At 35.9% G+C, this 24,661-nt stretch overlaps 1 protein-coding gene across 22 annotated transcripts in view; it reads right to left on the reverse strand.

The window, feature by feature from the left end:
- The window catches only part of ZBTB20 (zinc finger and BTB domain containing 20), an 869,399-nt gene that overhangs the window by 674,718 nt on the left and 170,020 nt on the right, over nt 1-24,661 (reverse strand). For 2 of the 22 annotated variants that reach the window (XM_045166753.1, XM_045161906.1), the window contains one exon: nt 15,047-15,303. The exons of 19 other annotated variants lie outside the window; for them this stretch is intronic. The gene's annotated coding sequence lies outside the window, so the exon portion shown is untranslated. Of the gene's footprint in view, nt 1-8,301; nt 8,381-15,046; nt 15,304-24,661 lie in introns of all 22 variants that reach the window. One more of the 22 variants, XM_045161960.1, reaches the window with a different exon arrangement.

Raw genomic sequence — 24,661 nt, forward strand, 5'->3', positions numbered from 1 at the left:
TATGGACTGCAGCATGCCAGGCCTCCCTGTCCATCACCAAGTCCCGGACTTTACTCAAACTCATGTCTATGGATTCAGTGATGCCATCCAACCATCTCATCCTCTGTCACCCGCTTCTCCTCCCACCTTCAATCTTTCCCAGCATCAGGGTCTTTTCCAGTGAGTCAATTATTCTCATCAGGTGGCCAAAGTTTTGGAGTTTCAGCTTCAACATCAGTCCTTCCAATGAATATTCAAACTGATTTCCTTTAGGATGGACTGGTTGGATCGCCTTGCAGTCCAAAGGACGCTCAAGAGTCTTCTCCAACACCACAGTTCAAAAGCATCAATTCTTCGGCACTCAGCCTTCTTTATAGTCCAACTCTCACATCCATACATGACTATTGGAAAAACCATAGCCTTGACTAGACAGATGTTTGTTGGCAAAGTAATGTCTCTGCTTTTTAATATGCTGTCTAGGTTGGTCATAGCTGTTCTTCCAAGGAGCAAGCGTCTTTTGATTTCATGGCTGCAGTCACCATCTGCAGTGATTTTGGAGCCCCCCAAAAATAAAGTCAGCCACTGTTTCCCCATCTATTTTCCATGAAGTGATGGGACCAGATGCCATGATCTTAGTTTTCTGAATGTTGAGTTTTAAGCCATCTTTTTCACTCTCCTCTTTCACTTTCATCAAGAAGCTCTTTAGTTTTCTTCACTTTCTTCCATGAGTGTGGTGTCATCGGCATATCTGAGGTTATTGATGTTTCTCCTGGCAATCTTCATTCCAGCTTATGCTTCTTCCAGACCAGCATTTCACATAATGTATTCTGCATGTAAGTTAAAAAAGCTCACAAGCAAAGGTTTCATAGATTGCTGTCATCCTCCCTAATTACACAAATGTGTTTTTCAGGTATATTTTAATGACATCTCTGATGTAATGCATACCTATCTTCTTATTCAGCCTATGCATACTTTTTTTTCACTTAGAATTCATCCATTAATAATCTGTGATCTTCAAGTAACTAAGTTAATGATTACATGAATTAAAATAATACATGACCCTTCGAAGAAACCAATATATTCTATATTTATGTTACAAAATTTTCCTTGGGTGAATATCATTCATTCCCTGAATTTCATAATGCTTTAAGGACAAACTGTTTCTTCTTTGGAATTCAGTAAGTTGTTCCAAGAGACTGTTGCTTCTCCACTCAACAATGAGTAAAATTCATTCAGGGAGGGATCTTAGGGGACCTATTCTTAATAAGATAGAATCCTATCCCAGTTTGCAAAATTCACTGAATTTATAACTCATTGTTACTGATCAAGGAATTAATCCAAGCTTGTTATTTGATTGATCTCATACTACTCACAGATCAAATTTGGTGCCATAAAAAAAATTATATAACCAGAACAAAAATACAAAGGATGCAAATAAGTTGTAGGATAGGAAAGTAGACTTTATCATCAGGCAAACTAGAGAAAATTTGTATCAAAATTGTTTTCAGCTTCTCAGCAGTGCTATAGTCATCCACTATCATCAGTACCACTAATGAATGATGATGAGGGTAACAATAATCCCCTACATTTACATAATACTTTTACTTTGAGAAAAGACTTCTATAATACATCTTTTCATTTGATCTTCATGATGATTTTTTGAAAATGTAAGGTAAATGCTTTAAAATGTCTCATTTTATGAAGGAGGAAATTAGAATCCAAAGAAGATAAGAGACTTGCCTGACAGCAACACAAAACTGGAGCTAGGTTATTGGCCACCTGACTCCTATTTCAGAGTTTGTTTTTTAATACTTTCAAATCAAAAGAATCCATGATATGCAAAATTTTTCCAAATTTTGTATAAACTACTTAGAGCCATAAATTTCTATCAATCATAGCAGTTTTAAAACAGGCAATTGGTTAGCAGGTGTGTGATAAACAATTTACAAGTTAGAAAGGAAGATATGTCTCTAATTAGCAGGGCAAAAGGGAAGATAAGTCAAAGATATCTAAACATTCTACAGCCCTTGGAATAATTAATTAGTACCTTTACTTATCTTCATTGTTTCAAAATATATTCAACTTGTGAGATTTTCATCACTGTAAAATATAATGAATTATTAATAACAATAAATAAATCTCTAGTTGTCTAAGTAGGTATGCTCATCTAGGTCACTATTCAACTTCCATTATAAATTGCTTCATTTTACCAAAGTTTCCAGTACTGGATCTCCTAGGACAAACACTGATATTTATCTGTTGCTACTGGTTTTACTAATTGAATATTATATTATATCTATATATATATGGAATATTACATTATATATGATTCATTTCAAGCTGCATATATGCAGATCTGATTTTAATCAGTATACAAAAGAAATTGAAAACTAAATTAACATATTAATTGACCACTGTACATAGTCATCTGAAAAAGCACTGAAAAGAAAACTGGCATTGAAATCATAGAAGGCAGCTTTTAACTTGTGACCTCAACCTAATCAGATTAATTACATACTAAATAAAACAAAATTACCAATATTCTCTATAGAATTTAACTTAGATTCAAAAATCTTATAATGTAAAAAAGTCCAGGTTGCAATCCAAAATTATTAGGTATATGACGAACCAGGAAAATCTCAACCCACATGAGAAAAGATAATTAACAATCACAAACACTGAAATCAGACAGATGTTGAAATCATCTGAGAAAGATTTAAAATTAGCTATCATAAAAATGCTCCAACAAGGAATAGTCTTGAAACAGAAAAATACAATCAACAACAAAATCACTCAATAACAAAATAAAGATGATAGAGAAAAGAGACACTGAGCTTTAAAACAGGGCAGATTCAATAGGAACCAACAAAGAGAAAAACAGTATAGGCTGAAGGACCTGTGAGATAATAAGAAAAAAATCTAGCACTCATGTCATCATAGTATCAGAAAGAAAGGAAAAAGAGTTTAGTGCTAAAAAAAAAAAAAAAAAAAAATTGGAGAAACCACAACTAGAATCTTCCCAAATTTTGTGAAATACATAAATATACAGGTTTGAGAAGTATGGCAAACTTGAAACAGAATAGAAACAAACAACAACAACAGCGATAAAAACCCATATCTGGATACATGAAAACTAAACTATGGAAACTGAAAATCAGGAAAAATATCTTAAAATCTTCTAGAGAAAATTACACATTACCTATAAGGGAACAATGATCCAAATGACCATGGGTTTCTCATCAGAAATCACAGACGCCAGAAGAAAATGACATGGTTTTTTTTTAAAGTGCTGAGAGAAAAGAACTATCGACATAGAATTCTATAAACAGTAAAAAATAGCTTTATCAAAGTGAAATAAAGATATTGTCAGGTGAAAAAGAACTAAGAAAATTGGTTGCCAGAAGAATTGCTCCAAAAGAATTGCTAATACAAAATTGTAATTAGCCTCCAATTAAAATAAATAAATTTATATTTTAAAAAAAATTGCTAAAGGAAATTCTCCAGGCAGAAAGAAAATGATATCAGAGGAAACTTTATACACCAAGAACAAGGAAAAGCAAAAGGAAATGATAAACATGAGTAAACAGAATGAACTGTTCTCCTCTTAAGTTCTTTAAAATATGTTTGATAGTTGAAAGAAAAAAATCTCAACATTATCTGATACAGTTTTCAATGTATGTAAAGATGTGGCTCAGACAGTCAAGAATCCATCCACCTGTAATGCAGGAGACCTGGGTTCGATCACTGTGTTGGGAAGATACCTTGGAGGAGGGCATGGCAATCCACTCCAGCATTCTTGCCTGGAGAATCCCCATGGATTCTGGTGGAATCCAGGGGAGCCTGGCAGGCTACAGTCCATGGAATTGCAAAGAGTGGGACACAACTGAGCAACTAAGTACACATATACAAAAAGATAATATATAACAACAATATTGCAAAACTTTGAGAGTAAAAGAACTTATATGGCGACTAAATTTCTACATTCTGCTTGAAGTGACAAAAATTGATTCTAAAAAGGTTGTGAAAAGCTACATATACATATTATAACCTATAGAATAACCCCTAAAAATATATAAAGATAAATAGTCAAAAGCACAATAAACTAAAATGAATGATAAAAAAGTTCACATAACCTGAAAATAAGACAAGAAATGGGAAACAGAAGGAATAAACAGGAAACAAAAAATGGTAGACATAAATCCAAATATACCACCAATTATAATAAATGTAAATGTAATTATTGACACAGATATTTACAATTTCCTGGAGCCATATACAGCTGATCCTCCATATCCACAGGTTCTGCATCTGTGGATTCAAACAATCACCCACCCATCAAAAATATTTTTAAAAATTTCCAGAGATGATCTAAAGTATAAAAAGGGATGTATGTAGATTTTATGCAAATAATAGGCCATTTTATATAAAGGATTTGAGCATCCTAGATTTCCATATCCTTGGGAGTTCTAGAACCAATTCCCCCACAGATACAAAGGGACGACTATACGCTAAGAAAGAAGTAAACACTGTGCCATGGTATGGATTAAAGAAGGGTCCTACCTTAGATAGGATGATCTAAGAAAGTTGCTTTGAAGAAGTATCATTTAAGCTGAAATTATGGAGTCAAGAAAGATCCATCCAAGAAAAGAATGAGTTTAAGAAGCACCAGTTCCAACATGCTTCAACAGAGCGCTGAGAAAAAGTGAAAGTTAAATAGTTACAGTTCTCTTCCAAAGCAAGATAAGATTTGCAGGGCCAATTCATTGGAAAAGACCCTGATGTCAGGAAAGACTGAGGGCAAAAGGAGAAGCGGGGAGGAGAGGATGAAACGGTTAGATAGCATCACTGACTCAATGGCCATGAATTTGAGCAAACTCTGGGAGATTGTGGAGGACAGAGGAGCCTGGCATGCTATAGTCCTAGGGTCACAAAGAGTCAGATATGACTTAGCAACTGAACAACAACAACAACAACAAATGCACTCAACAGCAAATACTGTTAGAAACCAAGCACTCGCTGAGGGAAATATCAGCGGAAAGGAAAAACTTCACTGGGCCCCATCTGGAACAAAATCTTGTGGAGATAGATCCCACTCTGCCCTGGCTGATCTTGGACATCAAGGGAAAAAAGATGCTTTCACTTGCAGCCATCAATGCTGTGAACAAAGCTCCTCAAGCACTTTGATCATGGCCACCAAGAAGTCTGGAACTCTGCTTCATCCCATAGAAAAATCTTCCCAAGGCAGGTGTGTTGGAGATCAAGCATTCAGCCCCTTATCAGCACAGGGTAATAAGGCATTCCATGACTGTGGATGAATCCTGACAACTCCAACTCCAGTATCTCATGGACAACTTCCTAAATGGCAGTAATGGGTGACAAAAAGAGCCTCCTGCTACCTACCTGTGCATGCTAATGGACAGTCAGACATACTATTCATATGCCAAGGGGTTAGGACCAATATAAACAAGATACAGTTTCCTCAGTTCTTTTCACACAGCTTTCCCAGAAATGTTTTGCCTTCTCTCTCCACATTGCTTTTCTTCATTTTTAGCTTTTGGATTGAATTCACTTGTTAGCTGCACTACTGTGCTTTGGGTTTGTCCTCTGATCTTGGCTTCACTGACTTAATGACAACTACTCTCAAAGGACTTGAACAAAATTAAAAAAAGTCACTGTTTCTTTTCATGCTGCCCAACTCAAGAGGGACAAGTCTTAATGATCTTAGCTCTTGTACTCAGCCCTGACATCATCCACGAAGATGTCTCACAGGTAACCTTTTTCTCATTGTAAGGGACGGTTATGACACTGGTAGGTCACCTTCTTCAAATAAGAAACGGTGGCTCCAAATGAAGAAAGGAAAGGAGAACTGTCACTCCATCACTCCATCTCTAACTTTGGCTTTCTATGAAGTCTGTTTATCTGGGCAAAGTTGAACTAAAAGTTGGAAAGAGGAGAACACATTTTGTTTTGTCTGTAAATAAATGCATCTATTTCTACAAAACAATGAGTGGAAAGTAACTCGGAAAGGAATCTAGTAAGAGCGAAATAAGAAAGGGCAACTTTTGTGACATACTAAGAAAGGGCAACTTTTGTGACATACTAAGTTCAATTGTTTAAATCCCTTTTAAAATTTGGTGCCAGGTAGTGTGAGCGACTTCACTTTCACTTTCCACTTTCATGCATTGGAAAAGGAAATGGCAACCCACTCCAGTGTTCTTGCCTGGAGAATCCCAGCGACAGCAGAGCCTGATGGGCTGCTGTCTATGGGGTCGCACAGAGTCGTACACAACTGAAGCGCCTTAGCAGCAGCATCTATAAAGTTGTTTTACTTTATAGATGCATCTGAAGTACCATGTATAATGCTAAATATTTAATACTAAATGTGTTCTACTATTGCAAATAGGACCAAGGTCTCTAAACAACCAGATAAGAACATACTATACTAAGAGTTGAAAAAGTGCTAATAAACTCATGGAAATGATTGCTATGATCTTACTCCCTAAATATAAATCTCCAACTCAAGGCATTCTGCACTCGTCACTGGGTCAACACAACAAAAGCAAGAGATTAAGTTAAATCCTGGCCTTTTCAGTCAAACAGATAGATAGACAAATACTCATGAGAACACCACATGGACCAGGAAGATGATAGCAGAAAATTACCCATGCTCAGCTCCCCTCTGCGTGACTAAACCCTGTTCTGTAGGTTTTCTTACAACTTCAGAGAGCAGGGTTGCTGCTGCTGCTGCTGCTGCTGCGTCGCTTCAGTCGTGTCCGACTCTGTGCGACCCTATAGACAGCAGCCCACCAGGCTCCGCTGTCCCTGGGATTCTCCAGGCAAGAACACTGGAGTGGGCTGCCATTGCCTTCTCCAAGACAGCAGGGTAGGTATCCTAAAAATAGGCAAACAGTGGACCTCTAATGAGGAAGACATACTGAAATCATTAGGGCTGCTTTGTTTCCCCAAATTAACCTTTCTTTCCTTCAGGTGAGGATATAATTGGTATAATCGCTTTAGATAAAGGACATGAAGAAAATTAAGGTATAACGGTAGGCTTGCCATCAACGTCACTGACTCAGTGGACATAAGTTTGGGTAAACTCCAGGATTTGGTGATGGACAGGGAGGCCTGGCGTGCTGCAGTCCCTGGGGTCACACAGAGTCAGACGCGACTGAGCGACTGAACTGAACTGGACTGCCATCAGTAACTATGCCGATTAAAAATACTCTGACAAACTAACACTCTGACAATATTCTGAGAAGCAAGAATGTTGGTTAACTTTATACAACCATGATAAATTAGACACTGCACCAAATCGTGAAGGCTACTTGACTCCACATTTGCCTCAATCAACAATATGCAAGGGAGAGACCCAATATGCCAAGTCACCATCCCACAGCTTACAGATGACTCACTTGGACAGGAAGAGCAGAGAGTTTTACTCTCATCTCACTGAACTTTGTACCTTTATATAACACCATGTGGTTTCTAATATGTACCACAGGGGCAACTTTGAGTCTTTAGATCCAAATGCCAGCAGTGAGCTGGGGTAGTGCTCTCTGTTTCCCTTCCCTAGCTATCACCCCTATCCCTTCCCTATCTCTTAGCAACAGAGGGGCAAGGTGGCAATTAGGCCTTATATTAGGACTGCTGGCGTATAGGCCCAGGCCTCTCCCCCAGAGAAATCCGGACCACAGTCTCATATGGAAATTCTAAACTCTGCTTAGAATAAAAGGAAACCAAGACATACTAAGGCAAGTTATTTTGTCTTTTATCCTGATCTTACTAGGAAATTTAAAGACATCTAAAACATTAAACTGTCCATTGGTCTTGAAATTAAGATAGTGGTTTTAGACTTTAAAAGAAAAAGAAACATAGAATAGGATAGAATGAGATAAAATTGACAGAATGGAAAATATTGGTATCATGGATAGAATGGAAAAATGGTATCATGCATAGAAAGGGTAAATATTGTAAAATTTTTGTTTCAGTGTATATATATACGTCTACGTGAGCATACAAAGTCATGATTTAAATGCATTTCTTTCTGTGGCTTATGAAAATGCTTGAAAACTACTAACTATAAGTGATACCTCTCTGGTTGCCCAAATATTGGCTTTGAGAGCTGGTCATGCCACCTTTTAAGTAATTAGTTCACCTATTGTAGGACTTAAGGTCATGTCTTTTCCCTATCTACTAAACTCCAATAGTGCTTCCTGTCATTGTAACAACCACCCATTTCCAAATGCTACCTGGGAGGTGTGTCCCCCTCTATAAAGAAATGTGAATTTATAGATCAAAGATCTCTAACTCAATTCATACCTGCTGAAAAGAGTGTTTCCAAGTATCCTTTTGTATGGAGAGCTTCACTTCCAATGGAGATCGCTTTGTAGGCCCTTATCTGGAAAATATATACTGTTCTACTTAAACTGCGAATTAAGCCTTCTGTTCCAAGCACCCATCAATCTGATACTAAATTCATTAGCAAAGTGAAATGAAAAGAACACAACATAAATTGCTATTAATGGAGTTCCACGTATGTCACTCCCCACACAATGTACTAAAAATGCACAAGTATCTGTACTTTTTAATACACAGCATTCCAGGAGGGAGGTTTTCCTTCAGGGTACAAAGACACTTTATAAAGCTCCCTTTCAAGGCTAAACTTTAGGAATTTTCACCATCAGTTTATGTTGACTGAGTATTTACTCTTTGGTGGATTCTCTCTTCTATAGACAGGATCCAATAAGGAGAAATTATGGTCTCTGGACTAAAGAATTGAAATTGTAATATTTTTTAGGGTCCAGATATTTACTTCCTATGACTTATTTTTTATGACAGTGATAAACAGCTCATAATGCTTCATCTGTCATTCTTACCCACAGAATCTAGGAACAGTATAATATATAAAATTTGGAAAATAAAGACAGAATCTGCTGGTAACATCCCATTGAAGCATAATATTTACATTTGCACTTGAGAAGGGGAATTTTTTCTTCTCTGGAGCAGAGTATAGTCTTTACAGATAAATTAGCTCTCCCAAGTTTTAAATAATAGATATTCTGAAGATATCAAGAGAAATAGTCTAAATTTATAAATTACTCAGAAATGGTAAAATGGCATTTGAATTTTTCACAAAATTTCCAATCTCTGGCTAGCTGGGGACCAAACTATATGTAAATCAAGATTTAAATAGACCAGAACCTAAAATTCACAAAAAGTCTAAATTACCCAGCTATTTTCCTTCCAGGACCCCAAGAGGAACTGAATAGCATTCTCACTTCCCTCACATCTCATAATGAGCACCGAAGGACGATTAGTTAGAGATGAACAAACAAACCCTAAAGGACTGTTTTTAAAACAGAAAATCACACAGTTTACAGCTTACCTTCAAATATTTTATTGGATAAAATGTGAAGAAACAAAAAGATGGACATGAAGGAGGATAAAAGTGGAAATGGAGAATAATATACTGTATATTTAAATGATAAAATGAACAAAGAAATATGAGGAAAGAAAGACCGCTTAATTGTTTTAAGTGGCAAGACTGCTCAAATGAGTAAAAGAAGACCACGTAGTGAACGATCTTGGGGATAAATCCAGGTAGACTGCACACTGCAAATGTTCAGTAAAAATTATGCAAATTGAGAAAGAAAATCCATTAGATATAGGTAAGATTAAATAAATAAAATCCATAAGAAGGAAAATGAAGCCCAATTTGCATTGACAGCAACACCAAAACCAAGTGAGTATTATTTTATTGCTCTTATTTCAACTTTGTTCATTTTTTTACACCAATGGACTAAATCAGCTAGTAGTATGCAGAAATTCAAAGATATTTTTATTAAATTAATAATAAAAACTTATATGCACATACTAAGAAAATACATACACCCATACACACATGCACATGGAAGGCATTAAGTAGATTCCCATGCCTCAGATGTATTTGAAGCAGACAAATTTAGAGGTTCTGGATTCAAAATAATGACAAATACAAAGCTTGTCATAAAATTCATTAATAACTTAAACACAGATAAATCACTAGCATTAAATGGTATCTGACTAAGAAGAAAACTGTCCTGAATATCTAACCAGCCTGACTCTAAAGTGGCCATTTTTATGGAGAACTGAAAATACACTGGCAATGCAATCTAATCACAAAAGAAAGGGTTTAGCCAAATATCAAAATGAATCCGCCATTTGGCAAAACTAATACAATTATGTAAAGTTTAAAAATAAAATTAAATTAAAAAAAAAAAAGAAAGGGTTTAGAAGCAACCTTGTTAACCAAAGACAAAGAAGAGAAATATGCACAAAACTGTAATAAGACACTTGAAAATCTTAAACCTCACTTGGTTAACTGAGACTGTCACATCTGGGTTTCCTGTGGGGTTAAATAAGCACTGGTCAGTGCAGTAATTATAATATAAAATCTATTCACATGTTAAAAAATATTTTGATCAACAGTTCAAAGAAAAAAATGTGCAAAAAATTTTAAGTAAACACAGAATTAGGAATATATATGTATATTTCCACAAGCATGGAACTATCTTAAAATAGGAAGTAAAATGTGAAGTATAGATGTATAATAGAAAAGACACACAACCGTTTGTATAAGCTTTGACTATGTAATTCAAAGTGATAGCCTCACATCCTTTCCAGTTCACTGACCTCTTCAGGTAGTAAAATATGAAGCCATAGCAACATGGAATCCTAAGGAGCTGGTATGGCTCCTCATATACTATAGATTAAGAAACTGAGATTCAAGGAAGATTAATAATGGCCTAATATTAAAGCATAAACATCAGGAAGATTTTATAAGATGTACAAATTAGAACAAAAGTTATCAAATGAATTTACCATAAGAGTTTGCTGGGAGGCATGTAGTTGACTGTATTACTATAATAAAGAACGGGCTTCCCCTGTAGCTTGGCGGTAGAGAACCCATGTGCAATGCACAAGCCGCAGGAGATGTGGGTTTGATCCCAGGATCAGGAAGATTCCCTGTAGGAGGGCATGGCAACCCCACTCCAGTATTCTTGCCTGGAGAATACCATGGATGGAGGAGCCTGGTGGGCTATAGTCCATAGGGTCGCACAGAGTCTGACATGACTGAAATGACTTAGTAGGCAAGTATGCATAATATGTGCTGTGCTGAGTTGCTCAGCCATGTCCTATTCTTTGTGACCCTATGGACTGTAGCCCTCCAGGCTCCTCTGTCCATAGGGATTCTCCAGGCAAGAATACTGGAATAGCTTGCATGTCTTCCTCCAGGGAATCTTCCCCATCCTGGAATCGAACAAGGATTTCCTACATTGCAGGCGGATTCTTTACCAGCTGAGCTACCAGGGAAGCCCATAATAAAGAATACAAGACTGTATATTTAAATATAACCTTTGAAAGATGATCCCCCCGAAAGAAGACCTTAAAATAATTATAGTACCTCCTCTAAAAACATCTCAATTTGTTATGGCTATACTGACACCAATAATACTGGTTATGGATAGAAGCCTGTTGGATCCGGACTTTAGGATTACCAACACTTGACAACTGGATATCAGAAAAGATGCTGACAAAAGAGATATCAAGGGAATAACAAGGGGCTTAGGAAGAAAGTCAGGAGAGACTGATGTCGTGGAAAATAGAGCAGAATGCATTTCAAAAAGGAGGAAGTGGTCAGAAAGATGAAATGCTCAATGAGATCTCAATAAGAGTTACATTGGTGAAGTGATACAGGTCTTGGAGGCAGATGGGGTGAATTGATGATTGCACTGGTGAGGAAATGGAAACAATATAAACATGTATCTGGTGAAGTCTGAGTGTAGATATGGAAGAGAGAGAGAGCAGTAGCTAGTTGCATTTTCTGTCTTTATATATGAAACTTTCATTCACCAAATCCAAGAAGTTGGCTTATTTATAATTCCTCCACCATATTCCAAACCCAGTTGATCATCATGTGGATCATTGTCTTTCCACTCTTAAATACATCATTTTATACTGGTCTTCCAGTGGCTGATCAATAGTGACAGGATAAAACCCAATCTCCCTGGTACAGGATTTAGGGCATTTTATAGTTTGACCAACATTATCCATCCAATCTCACTTCTTACTTCCACCCTAAGATGAAGCCTTACTAAACCAGTTGCCATGTCTTTTTGAGCAAGACTCTTTCATTGCCCAGGGCCTTCATGTTACCTTCATGTTACCTTCATGTTACTGTTACCTTTTCCTAGAATATTCCTCCCAATGCAACTACCCACCCACCCCCACCCTCTGTCCACCCTTCACCTATCAAATCTATTAATCTTTTAAAACTCCATTTGAATATGATCTTTGTAAATCCTTCCTTAATCTCCCAAGTAGATATTATGTTCCCATAATAACTTTTTAGGCCCCTCTTAAATCACCCTGTTTATTTAACTTTTATGCAGAGTACATCATGAGAAACGCTGAGCTGGAAGAAACACAAGCTGGAATCAAGATTGCTGGGAGAAATATCAATAACCTCAGATATGCAGATGACACCACCCTTATGGCAGAAAGTGAAGAGGAACTCAAAAGCCTCTTGATGAAAGTGAAAGCAGAGAGTGAAAAAGTTGGCTTAAAGCTCAACATTCAGAAAACGAAGATCATGGCATCCAGTCCCATCACTTCATGGGAAATAGATGGGGAAACAGTGGAAACAGTGTCATACTTTATTTTTTGGGGCTCCAAAATCACTGCAGATGGTGACTGCAGCCATGAAATTAAAAGACGCTTACTCCTTGGAAGGAAAGTTATGACCAACCTAGACAGCATATTCAAAAGCAGAGACATTACTTTGCCAACAAAGGTTCATCTAGTCAAGGCTATGGTTTTTCCTGTGGTCGTGTATGGATGTGAGAGTTGGACTGAGAAGAAGGCTGAGCGCCGAATAATTGATGCTTTTGAACTGTGGTGTTGGAGAAGACTCTTGAGAGTCCCTTGGACTGCAAGGAGATCCAACCAGTCCATTCTGAAGGAGATCAACCCTGGGATTTCTTTGGAAGGAATGATGCTAAAGCTGAAACTCCAGTACTTTGGCCACCTCATGCAAAGAGTTGACTCATTGGAAAAGACTCTGATGCTGGGAGGGATTGGGGGCAAGAGGAGAAGGGGACGACAGAGGATGAGATGACTAGATGGCATCACCGACTCGATGGACGTGAGTTTGAGTGAACTCCGGGAGTTGGTGATAGACAGGGAGGCCTGGCGTGCTGAGATTCATGGGGTCACAAAGAGTCGGACACGACTGAGCAACTGATTTGATCTGATCTGATCTGAAGTATTAATACTTATAGAATTTTTTTGTGTTTGAGACCTCAGCCACCCATAGGTCTCTTGAAAGCAGATACCCTATATTTTCATTTGTATATCTCTATGCTTAAGTTGGCACTAATAATGTTTTGCAGTGAATGAAAGGATGCAATTATTACCAAAGATGTGTTATACCAAAATATAACTAGCTTTAGATTAGGTCATAGGTGGGAGATATATATATATATATATATGTTGTTGTTCAGTCACTGAGCCATGTCCGACTCTTTCTGACCCCATGAAATGCAGCACTGCAGGTTTCCCTGTCCTTTACTATATTCCTGAGTTTTCTCAAATTCACGTCCATTGAGTCAGTGATGCTATCTAACCACCTCATCCTCCACTGCCCTCCTCTCCTTTTGCTTTCTATCTTTCCCAGCATCAGGGCCAATTATACATACATACATATATATATATATATATATATATATATATATATATAATTGGTTGCTAAAGAAAATTAGTGATTTATAAGTCACCGGTGAATTTATTTCCTTGAAAATTATATATGTGAAAGTTAAGATGAATTACATTCTGATGCAAAAGAACTTTACTGAACTACCTTTCAATTTGGTGGCTCTCAGTGACCACAGCTTCTCTGCATTTAAGATGAGTCGGTACTGCATACCTGTAATATGCAGAACACTGAAGAGTACTCCCACACACCATAATCTGGTCAGGATTTAAACATGCAAATATATTCTGCTTTGAACCACCTTCAAGTGCTATTTGGGCAATAGGTACCTTATAAGTAGCAAAAAAGGTATATAGTGAACCTGTATAAAATGTTCAGCTCGGTTAATGTCCCTAAAATGAGAAGACATTTCATTCTAGAGTTTAAAGCCAAGAAATCTCATGAATCTCAGCAAGGATGATCTCTCCTATTTTAAATAGGTTTTAAATATCCTCCCTATGTAGAGATGGCAGAATGGCCACAGGTAAAATCACTTTGCCTGTCTTTCTAGCATCCAATTTAAAATGTATAATAGAAAACATGAGAAGTTAAAAATACGGAAATAATTTTAAAGGATTCAGTTTAAGTACTTCAAGATGCAGAAAAGGTCCTTCTCTATTGCTGTGCAAGATAGATGGGTAATTAGGAAGAGCTCAATGATTTTTTGTGGCTCATTCAGAAAACTTGGCCTGTTTTACATGTATTCAAACCTCAAACTTGACAGCTTTTGTTTTTGTTTTTTCCTCTTCAAGGTTTATGTGTTATTTTGGGGGGGGTTGCTCTTTTTTCACTGAACCCCCAAATTCTGTCTCTCTTAACATAAAATAGGAAGATATGATAAGGATAGAGGAAAATTCTGTGATTTAAAAATTGCTATTCAGTTTTCTATATTTAAACTTTAAAAGATTAAAAGCAGCCTAATTATCAATTGGTAAACTGTTTTCTAGTATTTTTGGCTCTCAGACAAGCGTCTATACACATAATTGTCTACTTGGGGAAGGTTAATTTCAAAAGACCCCACAGGTGGTAGTTTTGATCTCTACTTTCTCCACTTTGCGAATCACTGTTCTCCTTATTCAGGCAGCTGATGTATTGCAGCTGTGCTGATTGACCTATTTTTCTTACTTTCGGACTTAAAATTTTATCCTAAACTCTAGAAAAAATAAATACATGGCAACTGGTCAGGTTTTGAACACATAGTTCCTATAATTTTAAGAGATGATTAAATATTACCCATAGTCAGGCTCTTTTTCCCACCATAATTCCCAGTCATACCTGTCGTAAGCCTGCCATGTGCATACGTGGCACTTGCTCAGACGTGTCTTTGTGACCCTTTGCACTGTAGCCCGCCAGATTCCTCTGTCCATGGGATTTGGAGAAGACCTCAAATGAACTTACTTAGAGCTGTCCTCTTTTAGGATGGAAAAAAAAACAAACAGGCATCTGGATTCCAGTAGAGGTATAGACCTTGCAAGTCATCTGTATTTTGGTTTAATCAGAGATTTTCCAAAAGTCTGAATATGATGATACATCTTTAAAAAAAAATAGAGAACCATAAACTAAACTTTGCTCTGTAAACCACGGGAAAAAGTATCTAAAGAGATGCCTTATGGGGTCATTTTTTCACATGATAAAGCAAGAAGAACAGGGGCCCAAGTCTCAGAAGTCTTAGATCATTAGAATTATTCTAACTAATGAATCTTCTTCAAGGAAAAAAGTGGGCTCCGTTTCTGTTTTTAAAAATCCAGAGTGTCTGTAATAGTGCAACTAATGACAACCTTCCCGTTATTCTCACTTAAGAGGAAACCCTATAATAAGAGCTTCCCAAAATGTCAAATAATACTTGTCTCATAACAGGGTTTCTTTGTTCATTCACCACATCTCTTTTGATATGCACAGATAATAAAAGTTCATGTAAAACTAAAGGTAATATAGAGCAGAAGCCAACACTAATTCTGTATAAATATGTCTGATTAATAAGAGTGCCATTGTTATGGTTATTTCATAATGTCACGATTGCTACAAGAATGGAGGATAGAAGTACTCTTACTCTTGCTGTTTTTGTTCATCCTCTGTCAACCAACCAGTCTGTGAATTTTTGCTCAATGAGGGAAATGAAGGATAGATTTTTGTCCATTAATTATTTCTATTTCATTAGTTCATGTCATAAGCTGTGAAACTAACTTTAAATTCAGGGGAAAAATTAGGGGTTTTATTCTAAAATTAAACCTCACATTCTCTTAAAAAAAAAAATGAATACATGCTCCAGGCTTAATTTCTAAGCTCTCTTTTCTACATACACAACTACTATATCCCTCTGGTGCTCACCAACGATAAAATTTAGCATGCTAGCACTAAGACGTTCCTGTGGGCCTAACATGTATTACCTAAAGTACAGTTTAATACTACAACCATAACCAAGGTTGTATGTGAGATTCAATTCCAAAAATTAGAAAAACCCCACCCTGTTAAGTAACAAGGAAGTCCAGAAATGAGTATATGGTGCCTTATTGGAATGGTGATGGAAAACAAGTAATAGATCATAGCGCACATTCACGGCAAACAGACAGGATGATAGATTTCAAAGATGTGTCTGAGGCTGGTAGCTAAGTTTGTATTGTCATTACTTTTCTTTTCTCTTTAAATTCTTATCTCCTGCATCCTAGCTTCCCCCCTTGGGGCAGCAGTATAATATAAAAACTTAACAGTTGATCTTAAATTTAGCTGACATTTTTATATCCTTCACAACACACTCTTTAGATTGCACCCAAGAAGGAGATTATTAAATAGTAGCAGGAGACCAGTTACCAAACCATTTTGACTGAACAAAAAACAGCACTGTGACTTCTTACTGACAAATGAAACAACATTTATACAATCATTATAATCAATTTCATAAATAAAGAGCTATTAACAACTGGAGAAAAACAGGAAAGAATCCTATTTCTCTTAAGTTCCTTCATCCTCTCCTCAAACCTCACATTCGTTTCAGCAGTGGAGGAGGTTATGCATGACAAAGAATGGACTTGGCTGAACTGGAGTCTCCTGTGAAGCAGATGCTGTCAGTCAGAAGGCAAGGACACATTTCTGTGATTATTTCAGGCTTTTTATTTTTTTTTGGTAATGATTAGCCAGAGTTCCATTTTGCTGGGGCTGGCATTGCGCACAGCTCACTTTTTTTTTTTTTTTTAAATTAGGCTTTTCTTTCCTTTTTATAAAGTAAATTTACATATTTTCAGTCTCTCAATCCCTTCTATGTTTTATTTATGAATACAGCCCTTCTTGATGGTAACTTTAATGTGAAAGAGGTAGTTATTAATGTCCCAATCTGCTAGGTTAATCCCTTTCCACATTCTCTACAGAGAAGTTTAAGGTAAGTAACAGTTTACAGTCAATATTAGGTTTAATTATGCTTAATGAGAGTTAGTGTCTCTGTTTACTAACTGCATTTAGGTGTGTGGATCCTAGATGAATTTTCCCTTGGCCTCATTCTGCTCTTTTAATAGTGCCACTGTGTGCTATATATGCAGTGCTTAGATCTATAAAGCTGCTCCAGGAGAACAAAGTGGGGAAGACACCTGTTTCACTTGAGACACCATTAAATGAGTGCAGCCTTAATACAACTGCACCTTTCTTTGGGAAGGGAGTTCCTATTTTATAATGCTTTCCAAACAGATCCATTTAAGAGACTAATTATTGCCTAAGTTTTAGATCCTGGGTAAGTCAATACAAAGAAAAAGCTGTTTCATACTAAGTACTATTATCACTAGTGGATAATGTAAATTTAGAGTATTAAACACTTCTAAGACTAGTAATCCTTTAGTGTCATCAAGTATTAAGATATAAAACTTCTTTGACAAGTCACTGGTTTGGTTTAGTCTTTCTTTTTGCCACCTAAAGACTGTTTTGTCTTAAAATTGAATTTAAATTCATTGTAGCATATAGGACAAAACTTTTCTTTCCTTACTGAGTTGTCACAATAAGCATGAAAACAAATACTCAGACCTAGAGGGAATCCTGTAGCAGTGACCCAAAGGAAATTTAGTAGACATATAAATATATTTTTTAAGAATCCTTTTTTTTGCTATGCTTGTGTTATGGACAAATGTTGAGTAGAATTGATTACTACAGTTAGTTTCTTTAAGTCTACTGATAGGTTGATCAATTCAATAAACATTTATTAAGTATCTGGTCTGAGCTAAACAGAAAGAATGAAGAAAGCATATTCTTTTCCCTCAAGAACCTTACTGCATGGGAAAGGAAACATACATAGTTGGTGAAATAAAAAATTGCTTACAATTAGCTTCAGAAATTTTTTTGTCTTTCAAAAATTCTACCCTGAGTTAATATAATGTGAGAGTTGGACTGTGAAGAAAGCTGAGCGCCGAAGAACTGATGCTTTTGAACTGTGGTGTTGGAGAAGACTCTTGAGAGTCCCTTGGACTGCAAAGAGATCCAACCAGTCCATTCTGAAGGAGATCAGCCCTGGGATTACTTTGGAAGGAATGATGCTAAAGCTGAAACTCCAGTACTTTGGCCACCTCATGCAAGAGTTGACTCATTGGAAAAGACTCTGATGCTGGGAGGGATTGGGGGCAGGAGGAGAAGGGGACGACAGAGGATGAGATGGCTGGATGGCATCACTGACTTGATGGATGTGAGTCTGAGTGAACTCTGGGAGTTGGTGATGGACAGGGAGGCCTGGCATGCTGCAATTCATGGGGTCACAAAGAGTCAGACACAACTGAGCGACTGAACTGAACTGGACTGACTTAATTTTTGCTTTTAGAAAAAAAAAATAGAGGCAACTATTTCCTTAAAAACCACAATTAAATGGGTTTAAAGGAAAATAGTGCAATCCAAACTATATGCTTAATTATAAAAAGACTTTCTACTGCTTAGATCCTGTTTTAAAAGTAATTTAGAAATAACTAAACACATAGTTTCGGAGAAGGCAATGGCACCCCACTCCAGTACTCTTGCCTGGAAAATCCCAGGATGGAGGAGCCTGGTGGGCTGCAGTCCATGGGGTCTCAAAGAGTCGGACATGACTGAGTGACTTCACTTTCACTTTTCACTTTCATGCATTGGAGAAGGGAATGGCAACCCACTCCAGTGTTCTTGCCTGGAGAATCCTGGGGACAGCGGAGCCTGGTGAGCTGCTGTCTATGGGGTCGCACCGAGTCGGACACAACTGAAGCGACTTAGCAGCAGCAGCAGCAAACACATAGTTTATGATAAGTGTTTGCCTATTTTTGGAATATCAATTTCCTCTTTTGGAGTTTCTATAAAGTAAATATTTTTTACTTTTAAATCTTAAAGTACAAAGAACATACAGGGAAATGTATTTCCTAGGAAAAATTTTAGGAACAATACTATAGATCCTATAAGGGTCACATTCCTTAAAAGGTCTTTATTTTCAATGTTATCATATAAATTAACTTTTCTTAAGAAAAAAATCATGCTAAACTTAACTAGAGAAGAATCTGACCAAAACCAAATTAACCATTTTTTAATATACTTGAAATACAAAGGGATGGTTATATACCTTTAAGAAAAATTTTCAGATGTTTTTAAATAATCATCTCTCCATGATATTTTAGATTTAATTTTGTGAACTTAGCAGCAAAAAACCTGGTTTAGTACAAAATGAGAAGATAACTACTTTGGAAGTGAAGAAATTATCCAATATTATTAGATTTTTATTAAAGAGGAACAGAAAACCATATGCTGAAATATTTTCAGATATATACATATCTTCTTTTTATACCATAAGACACTACATTCCTCCATTTCAAATATGAGGATACCAGCAACGTGTACACATATCTGGATGTCTTCTTGCATTTACTTAAACTGACCTTTCTGTATGTACTCTCTATCTCAGTACCCTGAGCTATGCACATTTGAAAACCACTGACTAGTTTATATTCTCCCTCACCATATTACTTAGAACCATCTTGATTATCAATTGCTATCAGACACTGGGCATAATACATAGGCACCTACTTCTGTATCCTTGCTCAACACAAAAAAGGGAAAAACCTAGAATCAATTAGTAATAAAGTTCCTCTCACCCTGCTAAATATTAAAAAGTCAGTCTCAATCTGACACGTTAAATAAAATAAGTATGGTCTTAGTGTTAACTCATAGGTTATTATATAAAAATAACTATAGTTATGTATAATAGACTTCATATATACATATATATATATATATATATACTTGAATATAGCATGTATATGCAGGACAGCTACTTGTTATATTTGAATGTATATATTTTATATTTATATTACTGTTTTTACATGTCAACATTTTTCCCAGAAAGTTAAAAGGAAAATACTTAAACTGTTTTCATAACACAAATTCTAACTGAAATAAAATGTTCTTTAAAAACTGTAATTAATGGCTGCTGTGTCAAATAGTGAACCAAAGGGTCAAACCTTATAATTCACAGTTTGAGAGGTCATAGCTTAAATTATAACTTTAAAAAACTGATTATCTGTGAGTAATTTGACAAATCCAACTAATATACTCTGAATGCATATAAAGTCTTTTTGAGAGTAAAAACAATGTATGTCCAAGTGGACAGTTGATGGAGGAAATGGCCTTTTTACTGAACAAGGCTGAAGTCCAGCATAATGACTTGGAATGCTTTTGAATGAGCATGCAAGGCTGGAAGGCCAAGTGGTATACACATCCAAAGGGAGCATAATGAACAATCTGATCTGCAGACAAAAATATTCCACACACATGTCCAAAGAAAGGAAGGAAAAAATATACACTTCTATCAGTTAGTCTTTCATCACCACTGCTACTACTACCGAATTTACAGATAAACTCAAACTATGGAGCATTAAAAAATAATACACATGTATACCTGTGGCAGATTCATTTTGATATTTGGCAAAACTAATACAGTTATGTAAAGTTTAAAAATAAAATAAAATTAAAAAAAATAATAATCTTTAAAGAAATAATTTTTATAATTTAAAAAAATGTTAGAAATTCCCACTGTTTTTCAATCTGAGATTGAAAATACTTATGGAGGTAACCTATATTATATATAGTAAGCCAGATTTCTAAAATTGCTTTCTTTATGACTCACCTTGAAAGTAAGTATCATTGCACCTATCTTCATCCCAGGGCCAACCACCCTTCAAGACATAATCTGAAATAATTTTGCCTGCCTATATTTTTTAAATCTAGAAGAATTCCTCTATTAAGAAGGCAGGCCATTGAAGACCAAATTTCTTAACTCATGTCAGAATTCAGAAGTCCATAAAAATAAGTCATTTTTATATCTTTTTATATATTAATAAGTCAGTTATATATCTATGTTATAATGTTTACTTATGTGTGTATTTTGTTTTCTTATTAGTCCTTCTTTCTTATCAGGGCTTCCCCTGTGGCTCAGCTGGTAAAGAATCTGCCTGCAATGCAGGAGACCTGGGTTTAATCCCTGGGTTGGAAAGATCCCCCAGAGAAGAGAAAGGCTACCCACTCTAGTGTTCTGGCCTGGAGAATTCCATGGACCATATAGTCCATGAGGTCGCAAACAGTCAGACACAACTGAGCAACTTTCACTCATTCACCCTTTCTTATGAGTCCCCCAAAGGGGAAAAACTATGTCTTATTTTTTTCTACAGCTATATCTAACCCCTAGGAAGTTCTTGGCACAGAGCAAACATTCAATAAATATTTGCTAGAAGGTGGAAAGAAGGAAGAGAAGAAAGGTAGGAGGCTTATAGTTAGTTAGTCTCTTCTAGAATTATGTATGTTATGGTGGGAAGAAAAATCCAAAATATAATGTACTCTCTATTTACTCAGTTTACCTACCCAGCAATTTGCTGACCCATGCATCTATTCTAGAAACCAAAAAGATTTAAAACAGATTCCAAAAGTACATATTAAAGATATAAATGAAAAGGATCGAAAGTAGAGTGGGAAATAAGATGTTTATGTATGCATGTAAAGACAATTACAGGAAAAGAAAGGAATTTGCTGTTTTAATTTCTTCAGTTTAAACTAATTCTTATTATAACCACTTATTATAATGCTTTTATTACAATAAAACATTAAGGGATATTTACTAGTTCCTCATCTGGCCATACACTATAGAAACATTACATAACCAGATTTTTTCGTATCATGAATCATAGAATCTATGAAAGAGACAAATATTCAATTATAATAAAGTGTAATAAGTAAGTTATAATAGCAGAAACATAACTTTGAGAACAAAGAACTCTTCTCTGAACCAGAAAAAAATGTTTGCTGCATGGTAACTGCTTTACTTCAATGCTACTACTATGTCCTATTACACATCTCAGAAGAGAGACTTTTATAAACATTATTGGCTCCTGATGCACAAGGAAATATATGCACTCAAATGTTACTGGTATAAAGGAGATCCAAACATGTAAATTATTATATCATAAGAAAACACATTTGAAAAATATTCTTTTTTCTCGTAAGTGAAAGCCAAACTCTGATTCCACTTAGCCTTTTAATGTTTCTCATTCCGTTGGACCAGCCCACACATACTGGGCTCTGGATAGGTCCTGGGCTCAACCATCTGGCCCTTTACTTAATTCTTTTTTAACACTGACAAGTGTATTAGTAACACTTCCTTGATTGCTGGTAAATATAGAGCCACCACACAACTAAGATTTTCCCTAATTCTGAAAATCACTAATTAGTTGTGGGTAGGGGTCGGGGAGTATTACAAAGATATGTTGAGCAGTACTACAATAAGTAATCTAATTCCCAAGAAGAAAGTATGTTAATCTGCTTCCCACTTCATTAGAGGAATAAAAAACATCTTGTCATCACTAAAGGATACAAAGGAGACCTGGATATTTAAAGAAATGGTAGGTAGGGATGAAAAATGAATGCAGCATTTCATCAAGAAAATCCCCTACACTTCGTGAACAACAGTCATGGTTTTTCTTGGTATCCTCTGATTACTCTATTTATCAGTGTGTTCCATGAGCGTAGTTTATTCAATTAATATAAATACAATCTTCCAAAAGAAACACATATGGTAAATGAATCCTATTTAATAGATAGGATTTAATCCTATTTAATAGATCATTCTACTGGCACTTACGCATTACGCAACTTTGGAAACTACCTTAATACTTTCAAACCAGTAAGGTCTTATTTGCCTGACCTTGCGGTATAAAATACTGTAGGTTTAGAGGAGAGAATGCAATTTCTAAAAAGTCATTTACAGAGAATATATGGTTTAATTTGTTTGTTTGTTTTTCCACTGGATAAGAGATAGTCTAACGCTGTTTATTTTCCTGTAAGGTTTAGATTTGTCAAATAACATCAGCATTAGGCTTAAAATACCATAACTCAACTCCCTAAATCTAAAGATTCTAACTGTGTAAGGTTGAATTGGTTGTCCTCATTTCTAAGATCAAGAAACTTAACACCAAGCAACAGTTTTTAAAAGGCTATTTCAGGTTTCAGTCTATCTCCTTTGTTCATCTGGGGAAAGGATGATTTTCTCTTATAGTACTTACACCAAATAACTATAATCTCAACTAAAATCTTACAAAACTGTGGATTGTGAGGCAGGTGTAAATATTTCCAAATCTTATAACTAATGAATAAAATTTAATTGGCTTATATGCAGAAGTAAATTTATGAGAGGCTGAAGAATAGAATAAACAAGGGGGGGGAAAGTACATTGTTTACTATGTAATTTAAGAACTGTCAGAGAAGTGGGGCATGTCTTATTTACTGGTGTATGAAAAGAGAAGAATGAATGCTTTTGCATACAAATAAATGCAGGTATAGAAACATAATAGAAGCTTCATGTCACAATGGAACTTAAACTTCTCTGGGCAGTGATCAGCTAAGGAGAAACAGACAGTTACAATGCAGTGATTAACTAGCTGACAGATCTATTATTCATGGCAGGTATGTAAGCAGTCAGGGCGGCGATGTTGGTGGCCTCTCCTCATCAAGCGGCTTTGCCAGTACAGACTGGATGTCTGGAACCAGGCAAGACACAACAACAGTAAAAGCTAGCGCCAGCTAAGGGAAGATACAGCACAATTCATCTCCAATTTTAAATAGTACTAGAAATCTTCACTGAAGAAGATTTTTCCTTGGGATTGGCAATATATTGTATTTATAGGATGTAGACCAACCCTGCCCTCTGATTTATCTTACAGCACTTAGCAACATGCCTAAAACACCTACCCAGAAATTTCCAGTATATTACAGAAAAAAAGGAATTTTTAGCATTAGTTGGCAAAAATTTCTGTTGATAGGTATGACCATCATGTCATTACATGAACAGATGGTCAAAGTGAGTCCATTTCACTGACAGTGTATTATGTGGGTCTTTTTATCTCTGAACAACCAAACCAAACAAAAGCATAGCACAGAAGAGGTCATTGTGCCTTCTCTGATTTGGTTGGTAGCTTTATCTTTGAAATATGAAAATAAAACCAACATAACTATAATCCTCCACAGTACCATTTCTGCATAATATTTAATTGTCTATTTAAGTATTCACATTCAAAAATCATCCAGATATTTGTGAAGATGGAAAAACAAATCAGATATTTTTAACTTTCAATACCATGATCTCCAGTAAAAGGAGAAAATATAAAGTAGCCATATTTCTTATTCTTCAGTTTTATCTAACCGTTTACCAAATGTTTATTGGCAAATTACAACTCTTTTTTGGTATTCAGGTATTTTAATGAAAGATAAGGGAAAATGTATTTTAAAAAAGCAAATGTCCATAAAAATATATATTTTCATGTGAAAGGCTATGCTCTATATATAGATTATTTTTACTTAATAATGTTAAAGTATAACAAATGAATATTCATAACCAAATAAATTAATAGTCTAGCAGATAAC

Source organism: Bubalus bubalis, chromosome 1, assembly GCF_019923935.1.
Source record: "Bubalus bubalis isolate 160015118507 breed Murrah chromosome 1, NDDB_SH_1, whole genome shotgun sequence".
NCBI classification, from domain to species: Eukaryota; Metazoa; Chordata; class Mammalia; order Artiodactyla; family Bovidae; genus Bubalus; species Bubalus bubalis.